Genomic DNA, 11,895 nt, shown 5'->3' with positions numbered 1-11,895 from the left:
TTAACCAAACTAACATACTGTCAAACCAGAATATAAAAGATCCACTATGGATCATACTACGCTCCATGGTTAATGTAAGACAACGATCTTTTTAGTCACAAAGCTTCTAACAGTTTTCCACATTGAACTTCCCAGCCCGACCGCTTCCGAGGGTTCTTGAAAAAACAAGCAAAGTTCGAAAATTAAAGAGTCAGTCCGCAGGCAAACGAGGTAAAGGAAGATAAGAACGTCTTAGCCAAGTACGCGCGAAGAGACACAATCCGTGGAGAAATTTTTCCGTACTTCCGTTCTAATTTTACGCAAGAAAAAACAAATACCGGGTAGGCTCACTCGTGCGCAGTTTGTTATTCTGTTTCTCGCAATGTTGCGTCACGAGAATGCAAATATTGTTGTACCGTGAAATTTAAACACTACTCTCCCAAATAGACAGAGCACTCGTTGAAGACTAGCTGGTTGAACGCTGGAAGAAGATAAATGTAAGTTTCGCATGTAGTTCCAGCGCCGCGCCGCGCCTTGCCGGCGCACGGCGTCCAAGAAAAAGGGTCGGATTGGATAAAATACCGATAAGAGCTCCGCACACCTTGCAATTAAGATCGTCTGATGTATTCGGAAATTCGCCGGTTTTATCTGTAAGGAACGGCCGAACGCCGCCGGATTCTGCTGTTCAACGTGCCCGGGGGATTCGTTATTTTCTCTCGTTGTATATGGGTCACGAAAATTGAATGAAATTTTGCATGCGAAACTGCAACTAGGTTTCAGTTTCGCGAAAAATGTAGCACCGAGCGCAGCACGACCTGTAATAGATCTCGGATTTTAATCAGGGAAGCGTTTTTTGAATTCTCACAAATTTTCGAATTTTATCGTTTACGCTATCCGATTCATTAACACTAGAACTACCGTAACAAACAAAATAACTAGTTTCAGATTTTTGTTTCGCACTTATGGATACCTTCAAAGCATCGAATATTCGAAATGATCTTGAAAATAAATAGTTTCACTTGAACACTGTGATGAATGTTTAAAGAAACTAAAAATCTATTGTTACAATTTTTATAAGGATTACATATTAATCGTATTAAATGCTCGGTAGTTCTAGGGTTCATACGTGGAATTTATTGGTAATATTTAATTCGGTAATATCATAAATTAATTAGTAATGATATGTAGTTTATTAATATAATAAATTTATTGGTGTCATTTAATTTGGAAATGTAATAAATTGATTAGTGACATTATTTAATTCAATTCAATTGTAATGTCATTAGTACATAGGAAGTATTTATAAATTTCCAATATAAATGGAGAATAAATATCAATATCTAAAAGAAATGCCTAATTACAAGAATATCCAAGCATCTTACTCCTAGTAAACAATTTCGTCGTAAGAAAGACATTTTATTTATCACAAACAAAAATTCATCTGACTCAATTCAACGCAATATCTTCTAAAAACAGTTCATCTTCCCTCAAACAATATTTCAAAAAACCACGTTTACACATCAAATATATTCCACAAACCATTCATAACTCTGAAACACACAAAAAACCACTAAAAGAAATCCCAAATTCTCCTTCCACCGTCAGTCTCGCAAACAGAAACTCAATCCCGTCTCCATCTTCGCAGCACTTAGACGTCAAGATTGTTTAACCGAAGACCGCATCAATTAACGCAGAGAGAGACAGGGAGAAAGAGACAGAGACAGAGACAGAGAGAGAGAATAATCTCTTCCTTCAATTCCCGAGTTCCGCGGGCTCAGAGCGATCCGCGAACGAGGACGGTTTCCATCTTGCAATTAAATCGGTCGCTGTCCGAAATCCAATTGCGAAAGGTACCCGGTGTCGGCCGGCGGGAAAGTATCGCAGGGCGAAAAGTAATAAAGATAATAGAACAATAACCGCGCGTCGTTCGGCCGAGCGAAAAGCGCCGGGCCGACAAAGAGCCGGTCGGCCGGGGTCGCGCGCGCGCGCCGCCGGAAGCCTCCATAAAACTATCCCCCTAACGATTAAACTCGATTCGACCGATAATTTCCTCCTCTTCGGGTTCGCGAGGGCCGAGGCCGGACACAAAGCAGAGCCGCGCGGCCATCTCGCGTCATTATATTTCTCGCAATTATCCGCGAATGGCACTCGTCGGGATGACGAAGGAAAAAAAAGGGGCGAACTACATAGGGGCGGCGGAAACGGGGAAAATAAAAGCGGCCGCCGTATCGTTTCATCGGTTCGTTAAAAATGTCGCGGCCGACGTTCGGCGGTGATTTCTCGCACGTTCAAGGGGGACCGCGGCTCTTCCGCATCCCCCGCGACAACAACGATGTCTCCGGCCATTTAAACCGGGGAAAATTAGCAAATACTCCCTCATCCCCCGCCGCGACAGCCAGACGATAACAGAATCTGCGATCACTTTGTTTGCGTTAATTTTCTTACTCCTGCGTGCTGCTCTCCCCATTCACGCTCGGGGGGGTTTGTTTTAGAACGAACATTCGAATTTTTGTTAACCCTCCCGCCGTGCTATGGAGTCCTGTGATTCTTGGGTGAATTTTGCATTGAGCTTGTTGGCTGGGAAAATGTTTTGGATAATGTTGTACGGTATTCGGGAAACTGTTATTCTTCGGTTTTTGATATTTAGGATATTCTAACTTGTCAGTCGGACGTTGAATGTTGGGTAAATGATTTGGTGTTTGACTTCAGAAATTAGGTTGATGAAAAATGAAATTGTAGTGTTTTATATTTCCTTTTGAATGCGTACGATTTTTACTGAAAATGTTTCGTGTTATTTGGTATGATTTGATGTTTAATGAAATACTCTATGAATGATTTATAAGTAATTTACAGCGATGGGATAGTGAATTAAATGACACAGTTGTATGGTATCATTGGATATCTATATTGGCGGGTGAACACTCTCGAAGGTATATTCGGCAATGGGCGTGGAATCGCATCGTACTTGATAATTACGATGAGTAGAGGCTATAGTATCGTGGTACATTTATTAGATTACGATCTAACCTCGCCCAGAATGGGGAGGAAATTATCGGATGAGTCAGGCTCTTAGATTATTAAGCAGGGAGTTCGTGTGATGGTAGAAGAAACAAGGCGTCTTTTATCTAAGCTGTATTTATGATCGTATAACACACTACCATTGTATACGAACTACATATAAATTTTGATTTAACCTTTACGTAGCTAATATTGGATCACATTTGGTCCAAATATTAACCCTTGACACTCGTATATCATACTGGAGACGAGAATCCGCTGTAAATTACTTTAATTCATTCCTCCAATAATAAATACAAGTTTAGACCCAACAACGTTGAAGATGAATCGAGTGCAAAGGGTTATAAATAACATTTCATATAGGTGCACAATGTATGGGATTTAGGAAGAGTATATTTAGAAAATATTTATATTTGTTTAACATGCCTGTGCCTTTTTGTATTATAATACAAAATTCAGTAGTACATGATATCATCTAAAACAAAATAGAAAGTGTATGGAATAACAATTTTAATGTGGACAGACAGTAATTTGTAAATTTTCTGTGATCATGTTACGATTATTATTTTGCGAGATTATTTTCCTTGACATGTTATGAACATGCGTATATTAGCATTATTGCATTACTCTGCATAATTTGATTATTTTGCACAAGTATCGCCCACGTTGGAGTAAAATACAAAATAAGACATTTCACTAATCAGATATCGCCTAACGGGGGATATTTTAGTCTTCCAATTATTTTTCCAGCTTTTTATCCGTTCGACTCTGAAACAGGTGACAGACAGTCCGACGATTCTGTCAATTCGGTTTGAGAATATATGAACTCTGCTCCTATAAAATTCATATAACTTTATTATTTTATCAAATTTCGGTATTAAGATTTAAGTAACGGGTTTCTGAAAGTTAAACTTCCCGGAAGTTTCGTACAAGAGGTTAATACTATTCTCTGCAAAGTAGAACACGTGAATAACTTAGAAATGCTGATAGCTACAGATTCTTATAACGACGATACGTTTAATTCCAAGAAAATAAACACTCTAGTAGAACTAATTTAGATTCAAATTAATCTCGCGCTCAACGAACTTTCAAACGTAGTACTCTCGATTAAAAACCTTCAACCAAAAAAATATAAATAATCGCCGTAATCAGGCAAATTCATGTCTAATCATAAAACGAATTATATCGAACGCGCATTTAAAAATAATACCCCGTCGACCGAATAGTTTCCACCGAAAATCTATATTTCACCAAAAACACAGCTCCGCAAACAATTTGAAAACAAACAGTCAGATTTATGGGAGCATTTTTCACAATACATATCCCGAGGGAGCATAAAAAACAAACGGATTTTGTTGACTCTTTATAAAAAAACACTGCTCAAACAGAACAGAAAACAAGACTCCCATTCGATATGCGAAGTTCCTTTGGTGAGGAATCGATCTCGACGGAACAACGTCGACGATTCTTTTTCGACAGCCGATGGAAACGGCGCCCGGCAGGGTCGCGAGGAAATTTCACTTCGCGGCGGGGCACTTTGGCGAGCCTCAAAGATAATCGAGCGAGTTAAACTCCGGCGAATTCAACTCGAAGACGGTGTAACCAAAGTTGGCCCTATCGCGCGGCGACTCTAATCGAATCGCCGCCGAACTCGCACCCTCCCGCGAACTGCGCAACTTCGGCCGCGAGTCTTACATTCGTAAAGAGAAATTTATATTGCGGGGTTCGCGCGAACCACTGATTTTTGCGAAATCACGGGCTCGGCGGATTTCCCGGCGTCGATCCTCGGGAACTTGCGACCAGATTCCTCGGATCCCACGACCCGCTTCCGCATTCACCGCGCGACGACTACTTTTAATTCGAATATTTCGTCAGCGAAGGAAATTCTTATCGTGCCTCCTCTACCGTGGATCTATGACGTTCTTGGGATCGCTGGGGGCTTTTCCATTCGCTATCAGTCAATCAGAACGTGTTGATGGACAGTGGGGTGAAAATTGAAGCGCCCGCGGAAAGTTGTCCGAGGCATTCATTTTTGAAAATGGCTTCGAGCTCGATACAAAAGAAACGTTAGAAATAGGTTAGGTAGGATTGCAATTATTCTAAATATTAATGCTTCGAAGGGAAACTACTTTGTGATACTTGAAACTTTGTTGGCGGTTTATCTGAAGATGGAAAATTGAAGTTTTTAATCAAAGAATACTGAGTGTTTGAAGTTTTCTTCGGTGGGCAATGTTTACTTTCGTGTTATAATTTAAGTGTATATAAGGAGCTACTTTTACAAACGCTTTAAAGTTCGTGGTCGATTTATGTGGCAAGTTGCAGTGAGATTTTTAATGGATAAAATCAAACGAACGTTTGAAATTTTACCAACAGGCAATGTTTATTCCAGTGTGACAATGTAAGTGCGTATAAGAAGCTATTTATACTAGCATTCAAAGGTGTGCAGCAATTTCTGCGATGAATACGAAACTTGGAATTTTTAATGGCAAAAATGCAAATGAATATTTGAAATTTTATTCAACGGGCTATGTTTATTTTAACGTAGGTTAGGGGAAAGTGGGGTCATGTAGAAAATGTAATTTCATGTTTATAAAATGTCAATCCTCGCGAATGGGGGTACGAACGGTGCTTAAAAAAGAAATGAACTTTTTAATTAAAAGACTTGTCGGGACGAGTACTACAACTGAAAAAGAGTTGATGCTTCGTAATACCGCAAAAGTGGGCGAGAAACGTGTAAATAGATACTTCAGTAATAAGAACGAAAAATTTAATGACTTTTCAACAGAATCCTAAAATAAATGAGATGAATTTCAAATATATATTAACCATGCAGAAAATTAGGTCTTGCTTATTTACTTGTTATTATAATACGTTATTAATATTTTATAATTATTATTATTTATTATCATGATTATCATTATTATTACAATTATTATTTTATTATTATCAATATTTCATTATTAATATTACCATTGTTATCACTATCATTATTAACATTTCTTAAAAACAAAGCTAGCACGTATAAAACGCAAGTGCCGAAAATCGTCTGACACCTCATCGCCGATCTGCAACAGATCCACAATCTATCAAACAAAAGCCCACCGAAATTCCCGGCGAAATTCCATTTCTGTTCGGACGTAACAATTAGAATCACGCATAATTAACAGCGCAACGTTTCAGGTATTGTGATGTTATTCTTTCCTAACCCAACACGCTAATTAGGTACCCGGATAATGTACCGCGTTAAATCGTTATCCGATGGTATCACCGGAACGGAAGGGTTTCCGCGGGTTCATCGATTCCCACCTGGAATTCCGCGGTCGGGACCGCGGCGGGCCGCTACGGACGAGGCGAAAGACGACGCGCGGAGCACACTCCGCGAGGAAAATTTCAAGCGAATTTTCCCGGTGGAAAATAGACAAATTATTTCATCATTTCTATAAAAACCACCGCTTCCGACCACTGTTATTCGCTGACCACTTTTCACCTGACAGAACGGCCGTCGTTTTTCTGCCGGATTCTCATTTCGCGCATCAACAATACACACACACACACGCACACACGACGGGTACACGGCCTACCGGACGACCCTGCATCGGGCGGTTCAATGCGGTTTCGCCGAATCGACATGGGGCTGTTTCTATGCGCGGCTCTTTCCTATTTATTCCGCCGCTATCCAACGCTATTGTCCCCCCGGGCGGAACACGCAAAAATGTATTTTTCGAGAACGATTCGTGGTAATCGGAAGTCATCACCGGTCGGCGAAAGGTCGGTTTTAAACGTTATTCTCTTTCCGCGAATTGCTCGACTTTGTCGCTTCCTGCCTCGCTCCGCCCAATTAGCGCGGGGCAACGAAGCGCCGTTTATCTTCCTGGCGTTCTCTGTCCCTTTTTCAAAGGAACTATAAACATCGCGATATTTCTTAGGTCGAACGGCTATGTTTAATGAAGGGTAATTATTAGAATAATGTTGATTGCGCTGGAATAATTGGAGAGGTTAGGTTTTTGTAAGTATTGAAGTTAGGAAGTGTTTTAGTTGTTGATCAATTTGAATACATAGGAAAGGATAGAGAAATGTTTTAGGTGTTTCCGCGCAAAATGGTGGGATAGATTAATATGTAATACACGGATAATAAAACTTTTCCACGAATTGGAAATAAATGGAAAGACTCCATAATTGGTCCTGCAGGAATCATTGTTTTACGCTCGTGAAATGAATATTGACCGATCACTGCGAAATTTTCCGATTGGACCGTCGATTTCGTGAGTAGAACACCATGACGCTGGATCCAATGATCAATTCATTGCGAACACTTGTTTAATTTTTCTCGGCTTTTGGAAACGGAATATTAATTTTTTAAAATTAAAAAAAATCATTTTTTTTACGAATTATATCGAATTTTACACTATAATAATTCTTTTAATTCTTTAGTTTATCGAAACTTCAATTAACGTGACTGAATTAATATTTTTGTTATCTGTAACATTAGGTATCTGTAGACTGATAAAAACGAATAATATGGAGGATAATAATAGGTGTTGTAATATAATCATAACATATTTAAGCGATATCACTTGATATGGTGAAACTTTAGGAGGGAGGAAGTTCATACAAAAATATTTGACACGTACTTGTTTTATCGGCCATCACTCATATTGAGGGGATGAAAACAACCCTCGAAGTTGGGATGAGAAACATGTTCCGTGGAACATCTTTGAAACTAGTGAAACTAGAAAAACGTTGGACGGCAGAAATTTGATATTTTTTAACAAGGTGTCCAACTATGAAAGCAGATTCTAGGAAACTCCAATTTTTTGAAAGTAACACATTAAAGCAGCTTTTCTTTTTAATTTTTCTAATCAAATGTTAATTTACTTGTTTAAGTACTTAGAGATACGTAGAAAGTACATATTCAAAAGATTACTATCATAATGCATTTTCTACAACGACGGGTCGAAAACTTCTATTACTTTTTAAATAATTACGAGAAAAATGTATTTCTTTCAATGTCTTCGAAATTTTACATGTAGTTTATACCATGCTCGATATTTCACATCCCATCGCAAACTTCCAAGACTGGTCTCACCCTTTCAATACGAGTGATGACCGATAAAAGAAATACGTGTTAAATATTTTCCTAAGAAATACTTTTTATCAAACTATTAATATTATGATGATAACAACTATTGATCGTCTCACAAACAATGTCATTTCTTACGAATTCTTGAATAGAAAACCACAGAACATTTTCGAAAATGACGTTAAAAAATTTATCGAGAAACAAGAAGTCATAAACAACAAAGGTCAACACATGGACAATTAAAAGAAAAACGCAAGTATTAATTTTTTGCACTAAAATTACGTATTTATGGGATGCTCGTCATATTTCAGTGATAATAACTAAACAGATCAACTGTATATATGCATCGGTAATGCAAGTAGGTCAGTGTAACCTCGAAAGACGAGAAGAAAACGCGAGTTGGTGTTCGTTCGGCAGGGTCGGTTGGCGCGCCGATTCAGCCGGTGAGTAAGTATCTGGGTGAAGCAGGAATTTTTCGCGTAATGCGCAGCCTAGTTAAAACGCGTGCGGAGTTTATGATCAAAAGTTTCGTTTGAGCGACGCAGAAGCAGCTGCTTGACTTGGGAATTCGAAATGCACTGTAAACGAAAGAATATTCGTTACCGTTCATAGCCCGCCATGAAACTACGGGCTAACGAGGAGCGTAACTAGTTCCGGAATTTCCTCCCTCTTTACGACACGGGGCCAAATTTTTGTAGAGTTTGTCAATAATTTTACTGAAACGCCACGCCGCCGTGCCGGTGTGAAATGTTCGGGAAATATTCAGGCGGAGGAAGGGAGCAATTTTTTCCCTCTTTACGTAGGTCCGCGAGCGAAGTGTCGGTGACTTTGAACGTGGAAGAAAAACTTTAAACGAATCGTTTCAATGACGTATTGATAACACGTGGCACTTTTATGGTGAATTCTAGGTGTTTCATTTTGATAGTATCGATAATCAATGTTCATTCAAGTTCTGAATTGAACAATGCTTGCTAATGTTAAATTTGTTTGGTTTAAGGACTATGATGCCAATATACTGTTATTTTTTAATGAGAAAACTGTATTTATTTTATTCAATTTCTGGTGAGAATATAGAGTTGACTTACTAAATTTAATTTTTGAAATCTGATTTTAGGAATAATGAAAAGTGTATTAGGTGGTTACAAATTTAAATTCTTGACTGTGCTGACAAATAGTATAATTCATTTAACTGTTAAAACTAATATGGAAGTAGATGCGTTAAAATTTAGAACCATCAAAGAATTCTTTTCCATCACACACGTTCTCGCATAACTGGAAAACTCGTTAACGAAAGTTAACCAGTCAAAATGATTACAGAAACCGTATCAAGCCGAACTTTATTTAATCACTTACCCACAAGGGAAAGCAATTTCATAAAAACCAACTGAAAATCAATTTGCATTAATCACCCGCAAACTCAACAGATACGGTGTCCATTAAAATTCCTCAGACTTTTAACTTTCACGGTGGAGCGACGAAAAAATATATTCCCGCGTTATCTGCTCGGATTACGGAATCACATAGTTAATTAAGGGTTAATAGCTCGTGTTAGCGAGCAATGATTAATGATGCTCTCCACGGAAGAATGCGCGCGATGGAACAGGTCGTGTGTGGTCCCGGTTAGACCGCGAGAATTAAACGCGCGAAGTTTCGGCGAGCTTTGACACGGTGCGAAGGGGTGAAAGAAAAAAATGATAATAGGAAAAGAGAGATAACGATTACCGATTATCGAATCAAATGTGTCCATGATAACGTATCAATTAAAAAATAACGTTAAAAGGTCCAGTCGTGATTCTTGAAAGGTGTGAAGGTGCGAAGGAAAAAAAATAATAAGAGAAAAAGGGGAAGTGACGATTACCGAGATGGAATCAAATGTGTCCGTGATAACGTATTAATTAAAAAATAACGTTAAAAGGTTCAGTCGTGATTCTTGAAAGGTGTGAAGGTGCGAAGGAAAAAAAAAATAAGAGAAAAAGGGGAAGTGACGATTACCGAGATGGAATCAAATGTGTGCGTGATAACGTATCAATTAAAAAATAACGTTAAAGGGTCTAGTCACGCGTGATTCTTGAAAGGTGTGAAGGTGCGAAGGAAAAAAAGATAATAATAAGAGGAAAAGGGGAAGTAACGATTACCGAGATGGAATCAAATGTGTCCGTGACAACGTATCAATTAGAAAATAACGTTAAAGGGTCCGGCCACGCGAGACCGTAACAGGGAAACTTTCGCATACCTGTAATCATCGCCACGCCGGGGTTAATTTACTTCAAAACAGACGGGGCAACGCATAATAGGAAGGTTGCTCGCTATAATTTGCGTAAACTTTACGCGCCGCGCGTAAAGCTACTTTGTTTACTTAATGTCTAACTTTATTCCATCAATTTGGAGCAAGTTTGGATAAGTCCTGTTAAATTTGCATGTTTCGAGTCGAAGTCAGCTACGTAACCTCCGCAGAAACATCAATCACTTACGCGCCATCTTTGCGTACACAAGCCCCTCCTCCCTCCGGCCCCCGAGCTCCACCCCTCTGTGCCACGTTAATAAATTGAAAATATCGAATGTTCTTAACAGCACGCTCTTGCCGGTCGAAATTGATTAACTTCGCTGTGTGCACTACGGTAACGTGAATAATTTTTTATTGCTATTCGCTGCGTTATGGACGGAACGCGATTTATTAGGCAAATCATTTTGAATCTTTTTTCGTATTCGTATTCTCGCATGTGAATTGACATAATTTTGTTAATTGTACGTTTACTGCAAAATAAAGGTATCTAATTACATTCATACCTTTGAGAGGCAGATACTTATATTTATTGTTAAAAATGCTGAATCTTCGATTTTCCTCTTAAAATTAGAAACAGTAGATTTAGAAATGAAACATGAACGAATCAGTATTCATACATTTAGTCTATATTATATTAACAACGTGAATTAATAAATCGTACAACCTTTTCAACTCGAATAATGTTAATATTAAGTGACCTCCAACGAGTATAAAAATTACACTTATCCCGAGATCGCGAATGCAGCGTGAAAAATCTTCTAATATAAAAAAAAATTACGCTGCGCAATAGAACATCAATTAAACCTCGAATCTCATTACGCTGAATGCAATAAACGGTATCGTATTGAAAAGACGGAACACATAATAACGAAAGCTGTTGGCCGAAGCGGTCAAAGTTTTCAAATGAACAATCACGGTACTTCCGGTTCCCTCGACGTAATTACAGATCGCCGTAAGAGCCCACCTCCAGCCACCGCGAGGGCCGTTAAAGAAGAAGAACAAATTCCGAAACACGCGGATACTGAAATAATACGGTCAAAACGAACCCCGGTGCCCGTACCGACGGTTAATTTACATTTCGCGAGAACCGAGCCCCGCGCCGCGCCGTTTTTAACTTCCGCTTTAATCAATTTAATCTTTAGAAAAATATTTGAAATAACGAAGAACGAGGTAACGCAAGAAATTCGTTGGCGGACGGTTGAAAGAACGGGACGTCGATGAGCCGCGTTTAATTCATCAAGAAAGCCAACCGGATCAAAGAGTAAAATTGATAACGCGGGTAGTTTGATCCTTTCCCAGGCTTTTCACTCGCAAAAGTATATGTACACATACATATATACATATATGGAGGTACATAGATATCGATGGATTACGTGTACCAATCTCGAGTGTCTGATGGTCACCATTCGCCGAAGGAGGCCAGTCATTCTGAAGAATAGTGAACGTCTTTCACGGTAATATATGTCCCTCTGTCGGACCGGAAACTACGACGCATTCTGGAACTGTCATTCAGGAGTTTTCAATCACTCGATAT

The sequence above is a fragment of the Nomia melanderi genome, chromosome 14 (genome assembly GCF_051020985.1).
Source record: "Nomia melanderi isolate GNS246 chromosome 14, iyNomMela1, whole genome shotgun sequence".
Lineage (NCBI taxonomy): Eukaryota > Metazoa > Arthropoda > Insecta > Hymenoptera > Halictidae > Nomia > Nomia melanderi.
This window is presented reverse-complemented; position numbering follows the sequence as displayed.